The sequence below is a fragment of the Mustela nivalis genome (assembly GCF_964662115.1).
Source record: "Mustela nivalis genome assembly, chromosome: 9".
Lineage (NCBI taxonomy): Eukaryota > Metazoa > Chordata > Mammalia > Carnivora > Mustelidae > Mustela > Mustela nivalis.
In genome coordinates this window covers 94,850,255-94,865,495 of record NC_139028.1, presented here as the reverse complement: position 1 = coordinate 94,865,495, position 15,241 = coordinate 94,850,255, and positions in this window count along the sequence as shown.

The window sequence follows — 15,241 nt, the reverse complement described above, 5'->3', positions numbered from 1 at the left end:
GATTTCACTGGCCTGAGATGAATGAAGAAAAACATAAAGGAATTTTTCATAAAGCTAATACATTTAAAGACTGTCCTTTCTGTCCTCACCATCCTTTTTCAAAAAATTGTAAAAGATGGTAAGTATATCTTTTTCATTTGAAAAATAATGATTAAAAAAAAGAAGGATTTAGCAAACATATATCAAAAGCAAATTCACACACACACACACACACACACACACACACACACACACATCCTGGCTTATCAAATTCAAAAGTGAAAAAAAAAATGACCTACTGCTTGGATTAATTAAATGAGTTTAAAAAGTATTGATAATAATGCTATAAATGTCTAACACCTTAAAATTTACAAAATATATTTATGTCAAGTGTTTCTCCCCACCCTGAACAATAAGCCCATGAGGAAAGATGTAAGCAAGTATAATTTCCATTTTATAGGTTGGGAAATGAAATCATGGATTTCTAAATGACTTATTAGATATTTTCTAATTGATGTATTCACTTATGCTTAACTATGTCATCTGAAACTTGCCTGGTCTCCTTAACCACTTCTCAGATATTCAACTTATCATCTTGCATAAACTGAAACATGGGTCTTTCCTGATAGTCCATGGAATTTTCCTCAACCCCTTGAGGTGAACATGTTTCCTGTGTTCTACCTGGTCCAGTGGCACAAGGATATGCTCATGTGTCCTCCTTGCTCCTTATTGTTTTTTCACCATTGTTTTTTCTTCTTGAACTATTCCCTTTCAACTTCAAATCCCATAACTTCTGTGGGGTAAAGATCAGATAATCTATAATGAATGCTTAAGAAAGGTCAAAAGGGGGAGGCATTGATATGATAAGGTAACATGATCAATGAACAGTTGTTTGGCAACATATGGTTCGTAATCAGTCATGAAAATCAAGATTGTAGAGTGCTGGGTATGAAGCCTCTTAAGGATGGAATAATTGGCAAAGGAGGCATAGGATGTAAATAAAGAAAGTTGCTAAAATAGACATAGACAAATAAAGAGGATGTTAGAAGATGATATGGTATGGGTTAAAAAATAATCTGGATTTTTAAAATATCTAATATAGAAATAATGCCTCAGTGTGACTCCTTTACACATAATGTCCTAATATGCTACTTTGTGAACTATCTGGACAATAATTAGAGGTTAGTCCTTATTCAATTTAATATGTATCAATTCCAGAAAATGCTACAATCTATTAAATTATTCTTTAGTGATGTACTGTGTCAACAGCAATTAGAATAGAACCCATGAAGGTTACCAAATCATCTAAAAAGCTGTAAATGATGCTATATTATTTACCATTTCATATTCACAGAGCAAGATGGGCCTTGAGATATACACAGTATTTAGAGATGAGAAAACTGAGATACAAAAAGATTAAATAAGTTGACCAAAGTTATAGAACCTAACCAGGTTGTTTGATTTGGTGATTTTATTTGTATATTTTCCTTAGTAGAATCCAAAAGGGCCTAAGTTAAGAACCTGTTTTGAGAAAAGACCACTGACCTATAAACTAATCATTCTTTTTAGTACAACTTCCAAGAACTCTTAAATGAGGAAATCCTGGTCTCTGTAAAAAGGAATAGAAGCCTGCATTTTGGAGTCTCAGCCAGTAGTAGCTAAGAAATGTGCTCACCTATGTTTCAGTTCCTCTCATTATAATAAACACAGGAAAAAAAATTTTTTTTAAGCTCATAGTTTGAACACAAAGTGAACAAGGATATTTCACAATTCACAAATGGGATTAGAGGAAGCTAAATATGTTTGTAAATGGAGTAAAGAGTACCAGTGACAACTAATACATAAAAAGGAAACTTTCTACTTCACGTCATTATTATATGTCTTAGCAACTTTACATTTCTGTGTTCATCTATTGCAGCTTTGAATTTCTCTCCCAGGCCCCGATCTATTTTATTCCCTCCCCTGACTACTATCATCAGACATCTAGAGGCTGTGATACGGAGAAACATTCTAAAGAGACAATAATTTTCTAAACTCTTCCGATGTTTAAGAATTTTACGGGGCATGTAACAAAACTGCTGCTATAAAAATACTCATAATATCCATATAAAATACTTTAAAGATGAGGAAACTGACATATAGGAAGATTAGCTCACTTTGTCTCCTAGTCTGTATTTACGCAGCTAACATACATGTTGATTACATTAACTTTATGGTAAAGATATCTTAAAGTCAGATAGTGTATAATCTGTATTTCTTGACTTTTCTAGATTTTTATCATTTTCATATAAATTTTAGCATTAGTTTGATAATTACTCTTAAAAAACCTGCTGAGATTTTGATTAGGATGATAGCATTGCTCTTATAGATCAAATTGAGGAGAATGGATATCTTAATATGAAGTTTTTCAATCCATGAACATAGTATATTCCTTCAATTATTAACTTTTATTTAATTTCTCTCAGCAGTGTTTCAGTTTTCAGCATGAAGTTTTTGCACGTATTTTCTTAGTTTTATTCCTGGAAATTTTTTTCCTTATGATACTGAAAATGTTTTGTTGTAAAAATCTCACGTTCTAATATTTATTGCTATCGTATAGAAATGTAAATGATTTTTATTAGCTTTGTATTTCTACAAATCTTTCAGTTATTTATTGTAGATTCATTAGTAGCTTTCTATAATTAATTGTGATATATTCAAGCAATGATACTTTCACTTGTATCTTTTCAACATTAGGCATTATTTTCTAGTTCTCCCCATAATGTGATGTCTAGGGTCTTTAGCAGAATGTTGACTAAAAATTGTGATAGTGAAATCCTTGTTTTTTCTTTGTCTTACTGAACAAATCTTTAAACTTTTCACCATTAACTATATATGTGTGTGTGTGTGTGTGTGTGTGTGTGTGTGTGTATGTAGATCCTTTTATTAGCTTGAGGATGTTTTCCATATAGATTTTTTCTAAGAATTTTTATTAAAATATGGAATTTATAAAAGATGTTTTATGCATTTAAGTAAATAATTATACAGTTTTATCCCTTATTCTTCTAATGTGATAAATTCATTGATTTACTTTCAAATATTAAAATTAAACTTTAATTCTTTGGCTAAATCCCACTTTCTCATGTTTTATTTATTATTAACATGCATTTCTGAACTAAATCTGGCAGTATTTCTTTAAGGAATTTTATAGCTATCTTTATTAGAGATACTGGTATGTAATTTCTTCTTAAAATATCTTTCAGGTTTTAGTTATTGGGGATATGGTGGCACCTGAAAGGATTTTTCGGAAAGTTTTGTAACATTTGTACTATTTTTTCCTTAAAGTTTTGTTGTTTTTTTAGATTTAATTTATTTATTTGACGCAGAGTAAGTGAGCAAGAGAAAGACAGGGAGCAAGCACAAGCAGGGGGAATCGCAGGCAGGGCAGCAGGCTTCTCACTGAGCAGGGAGCCCAATGTGGGGCTCAGTCCCAGGACCCTGGGATCATAACCTGAACCAAAGGCAGCCACTTAACCAACTGAGCCACCTAGGCACCCCAGTTCCTTAAAGTTTGATAGAATTGATCATTTTGATCACTTTGGCAAACTGTGATCAAACAATTCTACTCCAAGGTATTTATCTAAAAAATTTTAAAGCATATATCCATAGAAAGATTATAGGGGAGCCTGTGTGGTTCAGTCGGTTAGGCACCAACCACTGATTTTCAGCTGAAGCCATGCTCTCAGGGTCCTGAGATGGAGCCCAGCATCTGGCTCTGTGCTCAGTGAAGAGTCAGCTTGAGGATTCTTTCTCTCTCTCTCACTCTGCACTGCCCCCCTGAACCTGTGTGCATGCTCTCTAACTAAGTAAATCTTTTTTTTTTAAAAGGATCATATAAGCATATTTATAGCAACTTTATTCATAACAAATAAAACTAAAAGTAACTCAAATGTCCAGCCACTGAGAATCAACAAACAAAATTTTCTGTATCCATATCACTTCACAACAAAATAAAGAGAAAAAATGTATATGAATAAACATAGATGAATGTATATATAAATATAACTATTACATAAATCTTTATCAAATTATATAAACATTCAAATTATACTGAATGAAATAAATCTGTTATAAAAGACTAAAGACCATATAATTTCATTTATATAAAATTACTCACATACAGAAATGAAAATCTAAGTGAGGGAAACAAAGGAACAGAAGAAAGAACACAAAAGAACTTTCTAGAATGATGAAATTCTTGTATATGCTGTTGGTTGTGATCATCACAGTGAAACAACTGTCACCACTGATCACCTATGTCATCTGCATTTTGTTGTATATAAATTATACTTAGATTTTTTTTAAGTATCAACTAAAACATGTATTAGCAGAATATAAGTCCCCAAAAGTTTTTACTTTTTTGAAATTTTATGTGATTCAGTGTGCTTAATAGCAGAACAAAATTCTATATTCTTTGTCCAAAGAATAATTTGAAATAGGAAGATTTTTGCAGCTCAGTTTAGAATCTTATGTGTTCCTCAGGCATTATAATTTTTATACTCTCTCTTCAGGTGTCCCAAAATATTCTCGTGATTGGGAATAACGGAATAAAGGTTTCCCAACACCATGTAAGACTTTACATATGCTTTGTGTTTTGCTGTATTTCAACTTTGTTTTGGTAATTTGATATTTCTTGATTTTAATCCAAGAAAAAAAGACAATAATAATCATATTAGGAAAGACTCTTTAAAAAAATAAGTAATATTTGGGGCACCTGGGTGGCTCAGTGGGTTAAAGCCTCTGCCTTCGGCTCGGGTCATGATCCCAAGGTCCTAGGATTGAGCCCCACGTTGGGCTCTCTGCTCAGCAGAGAAACTGCTTTCCTCTCTCTCTCTCTCTGCCTGCCTCTTTGACTACTTGTGATCTCTGCCAAATAAAGAAATAAAATCTTTAAAAATAAAATAAGTAATGTTTACCTCTATAATAGCAAAATATTCAAACATCTAAATGTAATGTTACTTAACACTAAAAGGTACTGTCTTTCATGTTTTGTCCTATAGACAGCTTCAAAATGCTTAATAGTTTATGAAACACCTTCACCATGAATGACTGTTTTGAAACGTATTAAAATGAAATAGTAAATGGATTAAAAATTATTCCATGTCTCTTTACATAGCAGAAGGCATAAGATACACTGATGTCATATTATAAGCATTCAACAAGGGCAATGAATAAGGAATAAGGGAATGAATAAGTTCCATAACACTTTCAGTAAGATGTGTTTTTCCTTTTTTTAATTTTCCAGAAAACTATGATCTACATAAATGAGAGCACAGTTGTTCTCTCAACTAATTCCAACATGTGGCTTCCAATTACAATCCAGTAATCTCCATCCAAGTTCAGCTCATTAAACCACCACAATTAAAAACCCTGCCCTAAAACTCAGTGACTTCCACCACGGACTCATACTAAAACCATTACAGAAATTTCTGCAATTTATTGTGGAAAAGAAATGAAATCTGTTTGAGAAAGAAGCTGGGCACAGAAGACCACATATTTTATGATTCCATTTATGGAGAATGTTTGAAAAAGGTACATCTATGGAGACAGAAAAAAAGATTAGCGATTATCTAATCTGAGTATGGTGGGAAGGAAAGAATAGGAATTAACCATAAATAGATATGAATGATCTGATTAGAATGATGAAAGTATTCTCAAACTGGATTCCGGTGATAATACAACTTGATAAGTTTACTAAAAATCACTGAGCTGTACACTTAAAATGAGTGAATTTTATGGTATGTAAATTATACCTCAACAAAATATAATTTTTAAAAATTGTGTTTGAGTAGTAAAACTAACCAGCTTTTCTCTAAATTAGGAACTAGTTCCTCACACATCCAGATGTGAACACAAAGGAAAAAATAAAACAGTCATTACTCCGTAAGAAGATGTTATTTCTGTCTGTTAAGTGATTAACACATTTTGACAATTAAGTTAAAATAGATACAGAAAGTTAAATATGAAACCCCAGCTTCCTTGATAAAACCAAGACAGTGGGATGGGGGAAAAGCATTCCAAACTTCAAGTTTAGAATGCTCTCCGAGATATATTTGGTGAGGAGCTCAACAATATAGTGTTGTCACATACTTTTTTTTTTCCTTCACAAGTTAGAGGCACTGTGTTTCTCAAGTTGAGAAAAGCAAGACAGTATGGAATGCCTGCATCCCTCCACCCCCACTTAACTGTATATACTTAGGACCTCAATTCAACAACTCTGTTAATACAATAAGATAAAAATACTTAAACTGGCTAATCAGGTTTCTCAACATCAGCAGTATTTTAGAGTATTTTGGCCCTAATTATTCTTTGTCATGGGGGTGTCCTGTGCAATATAGAATGTTTAGCAACAACGCCAGCTTCTACTCACTAAATAATAATAATTAGAAGAATACATCCAAAAAGATAATCTTAAAGAAAAAATTTAAAAGCTAGTATATATATTTTCTGTAGATAGGAGTAATTCATAATGCTTTTAGGATGGGGTTTATATTTAGGAAATAAGAAAGGGAATAAGAAACATAAGGAGTTAAAAGGAAGCTTCAGCTGTGTTAGTAAAGTTATAGTAAAGAAAAAAAAAGAGATCTAAAACTAGCAAAATACAAATGTTTATAAGCTGGATGATGGCAGCATTTGCTTTGGCTAAATTATACACAAGTAATTCACAGTATCAGGTTTCATGTCATAACATCCAGGAAGGTTTGGAGGCTATTTTTCTAACTTCCCATCTTTGTTTGCAGAATCGGAAAATGAAGTAGCCACAAAATAAAACTCTACCCCAAGAAATTTTAAGACTCTGACGTTTGACAATGTTGCTGTTTCACTCCTTAGTATCTACATGACTTCGTCTCTAAAATAATAGCAATCATTCACAACATAATTACCAAGGAGGAAAGTTTACAAATGCATGCTTAAAACATAAACCACTTCAGAAACTGGGGACTAATTTTTCTTAGTGTCAGCACAGAATTACATGATAGCAAAGTTCAAACAAATAATCACCTTCAATTTCTCAAAAAGAGCAGAAAACCCCTAGCAGATATTATGATGGTCCATTCTGGTTATTAGTACACAGTTTGGGGTTATAAAAACTGAAAAAATATAGATGTCAAATAGTGTTCCCCTCAATCAAAAAATAACTCCATATGGTAAAATACTGATAAAAGTAGTTCTATTGAGAGTTATTCCTGCTCCCAAAAATTAGCACAAGAAAAGGTTTATATTAGAATTGAGATAATGAAAGTCCAGACTCCCCCCCCTTTTAATTTTACAGTTGAAAGACCCCTTAGAGGTTGTTGTACTCTTATTTTATAGATGTGGAAAATGAGATTCAGAAAATTCAGGTGATTTCCTTCTTCAAGGTCATCCTGTGAATTAGTAGCCGAGCTGAGTCTAGAACTTGTATCTTCATCTTTCTGTGTTCTTTCCACACTGCCAAAGTGAATCTCTACAATATTATCTCTTTTATTTTTCTAGAAGAGAATATTTTATAACACAACATAATGGCTTAATCAGTAACTACATGCCTAATGCGTATCTCAGAACACATTAAGAATATTAATGCCATTATTAAGAGAAGAGACTATTATAGCAGCTTAAGTTTTCATTTTTTCCCCATTTAATGCATAATCCTAGTTCATAGGGAAAAAAAAATCAGGTTCAGTCAGCAACTTATAACCAGTGCAAACTCCATGACACTACCAATATGACAGCCTCAAGGTCAAAAGACTAGATCATCTCTACATCAGTCAATTCTCTAGAACTCAAAGATGTCAATCATTGGGAAGGATCATCTAACCAATCCCCCCACAAACACTCTGATGGATTTAATGTTCACAACATTTGTTGTCAACAAAGGAAAATAGAGAGAGAGGAGATTCAATTTGTATCCTTCCATTCTAATGCACTGGAGACACAGACTGGAATAAATATACTGTTTATTCCCTCAACTGATAACATTTCCCTGTTTGCTTTTACCTGGTGTTTAATTTAGCTCAACAAATCTAACTTTCTTCTTTATTTCTTCCTTTGAGGCTCAGAATTCTAGGGCTTTTACAAAGAGCTACCCGGATGAGGCTTGCTAAGGAAAGGAAAGGAAGCACTGTTTTGACACACTGACATAAAAAGTTGGTTCAGCACAGTGATTTGACTAAACAGCTTGCTAAAATTCTTGCCTCAAGAGACATATGTATATTCTCATTGTCACTAAAAAAGCTTGTGATTTGTTTTCATCTGTGTCTTGGCTTACGGGCAAAGGGGCAAAAGCACTTAATCTGGAGAAAGACAAATTGGGTTTATATCCTAAACCAAGATCATTTACCTCATTGGCCATATATCTGGCATTAGAATAAGAATAGGGGCACTTTGGTGACTTAGTCAGTTAAGTGTCCAACTCTTGGTTTTGGCTCAAGTCATAATCTTAGGGTTCAAGACCAAGCCCTGTGTGTCAGGCTCCATGCTGGGTATGAACCCTAGTTAAGATTCTCTCTTCTCACTCTGCCCCTCCCTCCTTTTTCTCTCCCTCTCTTATAAATAAACAAATAAATAAATCATTAAATAAGATAAGGATAATAATGTCAAATTACATCAGGTAGGATTATATTTAACTTCTAGTGATAGCGATCTAAGCAGTAACAAAGATTTAAGCAAGACTGCAATTAATGCTCTTTCATATAAAACACAGAGCAGGAAGATGGGGATGGCATCAAGGGACCAGAATCAATTGATCTTATTCTATCTTTCATGGCTTCTATTTCAGAGATCTGGGAAATCAGCATTTTGATGTAAGACCAAGAAGGAAGGAAGGAATAAATATGGAGAGGTAAGGGGGAAAAAACACTTGCTGACTAAAAAAAAAAAAGCAGATGCATGGCACAAAGGGTCAACATCCCCTTGGCCAGAATTAGACATGGGGCCATATCCAGCTGCAAAAAAAAAAAAAAAAAAAAAAAAGGCTGGAAAATACAGCATCCATTTTAGATGGATTTCCCAGAAGCCAAAAAGTAGGAATTCTATCCCCCAAATAAAAGGGAAGAATATATTGAGAAACAACCAACACCTCTACCATAACTATCATAAGAAAGGCTGGTAGTTTTCCACAAGTATCTGTACTATATTCTCAAGCCCATTGTCTTTAGATGTTACCACCACAGAAATGGGGAGCAAAAGTGATGAGAGCTGCTTGTAGCACTACATCTATGGGATTACAAAGCTGTCATCATCAAGACAGCATGGTACTGGCACAAAAACAGACACATAGATCAATGGAACAGAATAGAGAGCCCAGAAATAGACCCTCAACTCTATGGTCAACTAATCTTCGACAAAGCAGGAAAAAATGTCCAGTGGAAAAAAGACAGCCTCTTCAATAAATGGTGCTGGGAAAATTGGACAGCCACATGCAGAAAAATGAAATTGGACCATTTCCTTACACCACACACAAAAATAGACTCAAAATGGATGAAGGACCTCAATGTGAGAAAGGAATCCATCAAAATCCTTGAGGAGAACACAGGCAGCAACCTCTTTGACCTCAGCCGCAGCAACATCTTCCTAGGAACAACGCAAAAGGCAAGGGAAGCAAGGGAAAAAATGAACTATTGGGATTTCATCAAGATCAAAAGCTTTTGCACAGCAAAGGAAACAGTTAACAAAATCAAAAGACAACTGGCAGAATGGGAGAAGATATTTGCAAACGACATATCAGATAAAGGACTAGTGTCCAAAATCTATAAAGAACTTAGCAAACTCAATACCCAAAGAACAAATAATCCAGTCAAGAAATGGGCAGAGGACATGAACAGACATTTCTGCAAAGAAGACATCCAGATGGCCAACAGACACATGAAAAAGTGCTCCATATCACTCGGCATCAGGGAAATACAAATCAAAACCACAATGAGATATCACCTCACACCAGTCAGAATGGCTAAAATCAACAAGTCAGGAAATGACAGATGCTGGCGAGGATGCGGAGAAAGGGGAACCCTCCTCCACTGTTGGGAATGCAAGCTGGTGCAGCCACACTGGAAAATAGCATGGAGGTTCCTCAAAATGTTGAAAATAGAACTGCCCTATGACCCAGCAATTGCACTCTTGGGTATTTACCCTAAAGATACAAACGTAGTGATCCAAAGGGGTACGTGCACCCGAATGTTTATAGCAGCAATGTCCACAACAGCCAAACTATGGAAAGAACCTAGATGTCCATCAACAGATGAATGGATCAAGAAGATGTGGTATATATACACAATGGAATACTATGCAGCCATCAAAAGAAATGAAATCTTGCCATTTGCGACAACATGGATGGAACTAGAGCGTATCATGCTTAGCGAAATAAGTCAAGCAGAGAAAGACAACTCCCTGATATGAGGAAGTGGTGATGCAACATGGTGGCTTAAGTGGGTAGAAAAAGAATCAATGAAACAAGATGGAATTGGGAGGGAGACAAACCATAAGTGACTCTTAATCTCACAAAACAAACTGAGGGTTGCTGGGGGGAGGGGGTTTGAGAGAAGGGGGTGGGATTATGGACATTGGGGAGGGTATGTGCTTTGGTGAGTGCTGTGAAGTGTGTAAACCTGGTGATTCACAGACCTGTACCCCTGGGGATAAAAATATATGTTTATAAAAAATAAAAAATTAAAAAAAAAAAGAATACTCTTCTTCCATGTTCTTCTTGCAGTTTACTTTTTTTTTTAAAAAAAGAATTTATGTATTTATTTGACAGAGAGAAATCGCAAGTAGATGGAGAGGCAGGCAGAGAGAGAGGGAAGCAGGCTCCCTGCTGAGCAGAGAACCCAATGCGGGACTCAGTCCCAGGACCCTGAGATCATGACCTGAGCCAAAGGAAGCGGCTTAACCCACTGAGCCACCCAGGTGCCCCTGCAATTTACTTTTTTTTGAGCCAACTAATACCTAAATTTTAGGTCATCAACCTTTCTATGTAGGTGAGGACAATACCTTGAGGAACAGAAAAAAATGGAATGCAGTAGGTCCCTTGCTATATGAAATGAAAACACTTGCCAACATGGAAATCTTTCTTAGAACTAGTATCATAGAGAGAGAGATTATTCTACATATGGTTTCAATGTGCGATAGCAGCTGAGTCTGACTCTGAGTGATATGTTCACCTCACAGGGATATCTTTGGAGATTAAATAATGTCATGTCTATAAAGCATTGGAAGTGTCTGCCCAAAGTATGCACATAAAGAAATAATTTTTTAAAAAAGTATATGTACATATATATATGCATATATATCATATATATCAGTAATATATTTATGTAACTATTATGTGTATGTGTTATGATATGCAAAATTGTGTGTGTATAACTATATAGAGATAATCAGCTATCTCTTTTAAGTGTTACCTGGGTCCTCCAAAGTGAATTTTTACATCAACCATTACACACAGGATATAAATAACAGCAATATCAAGTATATTTTCCAAATTAGGTGAAAACCCATGCATTATTGCTGCCCTGATAAAATAAGCCAAAGTCTTATTTCTATAAATAAAGACAATATATGGACCAGAACTACCTCAATCTTACATGCCTCAATCCCTCTCCTTATGAAGCCTCCAACGGAGTACACAGCATAAGGCCAACACAACAATGAGAGTATTCATTATTAAGATTATTATTATTATTACCCCAGGTTTGACTTCAATGTAAAATTTATTGCTTTTTTCTTCTAATCATAAAATTAATTTTCATGCATTTCTAATCTGATTTTTAAAAATTTCTTCAAATCATATTCACTAAATGCCAGGGGCTAAGAAGTAAAAGAGATGAGGAGATAAAGTATATATAACACAGGCCAACACCCTCAATTCTCACTGTCTTCTCCAATGTCTACAGCTGTAACACTGCACATATGCTGGACCTTGGTTGAGCATGTAACCCCAAACACCAATTTTCTTTGCCCCAGCCCTGGAAAACTATCACTGCTGCTTCCTTGCTCCTATGCTGAGTGCCACAAATCAGCAAATGCTCTGAGGAGAGAAAGCAGGTAAAGGTAGGTCTCAGTGCAAAGATTTGCACTCTCTCAGGTACCCTGGCCTCTCAGGATACCTCTGACTTCCTTGTTTGCCTTCTACCAGCCACAGAAATGATTTTTATATCTTATGTGGTTTTCAAAGATATTTTGATGGACAATATACTTAGTCCAATATACTATGTCACAAGAAAAAGAAACAAATGTGTTTTGAATGGTACCATAGCCAGTCTCCAAGATGAGCCCAAATGATCCCTATCTTCTAACATTCTCTCCCTTAAACAGTCTCTTCTTGGAGTTCATGAGGTCTGGTCTGTGAATTAGAATAGAGCACAAGTGATGGCACAGCACTCCTGAGTCTAGGTCACAAAGACACCGTAGCTTCTGCCTCACTCCTGACCCCTTGCTCCAGGAGTCAGTGCCATGCCGTAAGGACAGACAGGCACCCCAGTGAAAAGGCCAAGAAGTGAGAAACTGAGGCCTTCTACCATGAATCAGGGAAAATGAGGTCTCCTGTCACAGTCAGATGAGTGATTCCTCCTGAAAATGGATCTTGAAGGTCAAGGAAGCTGGGGTGTATGTACACACATACGCGTGCACACACACAGACACACACACACACACACACACACACACACACACACACGGGAATATTACACAGCCATAAAAATGTTCCCATTTACAACAAAATGGATGGATATTATGCTAACTGAAACAAGTCAGTCTGACAAAGACCAATACCATGTGATTTCACCCATATGTGGAATATAAAATATAAAATGAATAAACAAGCCAACAAAAACCAAAATGAGACCTATTAATATAGAATATGAGTTGATGCTTGTCAGAGGAAAGGAGGTACAGGACAGGCAAAATGGATGAAAGGGAGTGGGAGACACAGGCTCCCAGCTATGGAATGAGTAATTAATGATCATAAAAGTCCTAGCATAGAGAACACATTCAATAATATTGTAACATTGTATAGTGACAGATGGTAGCTATGCCTTTGGTGAGCATAGCATACTGTATAGAGAAACTGAATCACTATGTTATAAACCTGAAACTAACGAATGTGTGTCAACTATGCTCAAATTTAAAAAAAAAAAATTAAGTAAAAGAAAATAGATCCTTCAGCCCCAGTCAAGCTTTTGCATGGCTGCAACCTAAGCAGATAGCTTAATCACAGCCTCACGAGGGACCCAAAGCCAGGAATATTCAGTCAAGTTGCTTTTGCATTCTTGGTCCTCAGAAACTGTGTAGGGTAGTAAATGCATCAGTGTGGTTTTTTTTTTTTTTTAATTGTGGTAAAATACATACAACATAATATGTTTGCCTTCTACCAGTCTCAAATATGATTTTTGTATCCTATGTTGTTTTCAAAAATATTTTGATGGATAGGTTAGTCCAATATAATATACTACGTCACAAGAAAAAGAAACAATGTCAGTTTTGAATGGTACCATAGCCAGTCCCCAAGATGAACCCAAATGATCCCTATTTTCTAATATTCTCATCCGTATGCAGTCTCCTCTCAGAGTCCATGAGGTTTGGTCTATGGATTTTAAAATTTATTTAAAATTTACATTAATTTACATTAAACTCACATTTAATGCAAATTTACACTATTTAAAATTTACATAAAACTTACCATCTTAATCATTTTTAAGTATACAGTTCAGCACTGGGTATTCACTAAGTGTATAGTAAGTACATTCACACTGTTAAGTATACTCATTTGTGCTGACATCCGTTGGGATAGAAATGACATTCCTGGTTCAACACAACCCATTTATAGTGCTACTTCATTTTTGCTCCTATTAAAGAGGAAAAGTTCCTGTCCATAAATAATATATGCACAAAAATCATGTATTCCTTCCCACAGAATGCTATATTCACTTGAACTGGAGAGTTTGGGTTGGTAGTTCCACTCTCTCTCCCTTAAAGCCTAAAAACGAACTTATTTTTCCCTTACTCTCATGGGATGAGACAGAATTTGATATTGAAAGATCCTGTGAGACTGTGACAAGAAGGGTGAGAAGAGGGTATACGGGGAAGCGTCATCTCAAAGTGTCGTCACAAGTTAGAAGAACCCTAGCTGGATGTACATTAAGCCAACAAGATTTAGTTGCCTTTAATTATTTTTCCAAGTTTCTAAATTTGGGTTTGCATTCTGGCATGTCTTCTTGTTACAATTCTCTAGTCAGGACATATTATTTTCTTACTTTTTCATTGCTGTTCATAGGCTTTTAAGTTCTTTACTGCCTAAAAATCTCAGAAAGCCAATTGTGTATGTAATGTGCAATAATCTGGTATTTATTAATCATAATTGCTTATTCATCCCAGACTACCAATGGAAGACCTTCTCCTTGGGGCTACTTTGCAAAGGCATCAGTGTGGTTAAATAAGGAGAAAAAAACATACAAAGAACGTTGATGAACAGCAGCGCTTATAGAACCAACCCAGATGTGAGGGAGGCAATTAAATAGGAAATAATTTTATTGTTCTTATTTGAAGGTCAATCAATCTACTCCTACTTGGTGTTTTAGCTCTAGCTTAATGGTAAATATTACTACTCCTGTCTTTTCTAACTTTCCTAGCTATCTGCCATGACACAGAGAGCTAATAGGAATAATTAGTAAACTTTGTATCATATTGCAACATCAAATATACTATTTTAAATATTTTAATATTAATTTATCTGATTCACACTTTAGAAACTTATAAACTTTTTCAGCCCATAATGTTGGAAGCTGTACAATTTATATAATTGTGGAAGAATTCCAATTCTGACACAAAACAGAAGCAGATGTATCTGCAATGAGATCCACATGAAGGAAACACAGCTAAACTTTTAAATATAGAACACTAGACAAAATCTTTTTAAATAAATAACATTGTCTAGATTATTTATGCATCTTTCTTCAGATAACTTTAAAAGTATCCAAAATATCTGAGTGGCATTACCTATAGCGTAAGAACATTTGTCTATGAGAAACTGGGTGAGATAATGCCTAAAATTATGTACTAAGACACTGTCATTAGAACTGAGGTGTGTTAAAAAATATAAATTTTTCTTCTCTTTGAAATTTCATAAATTAATAAACACCAATATAAGAACAAGATCTCCATGGTATTCCATAGTTTTTAAAAATCAGGTATATCTCACCTTACATGTCTTAGTCAATCATTCCCTGTAAGGTAGGGAAGTTTTACATACATA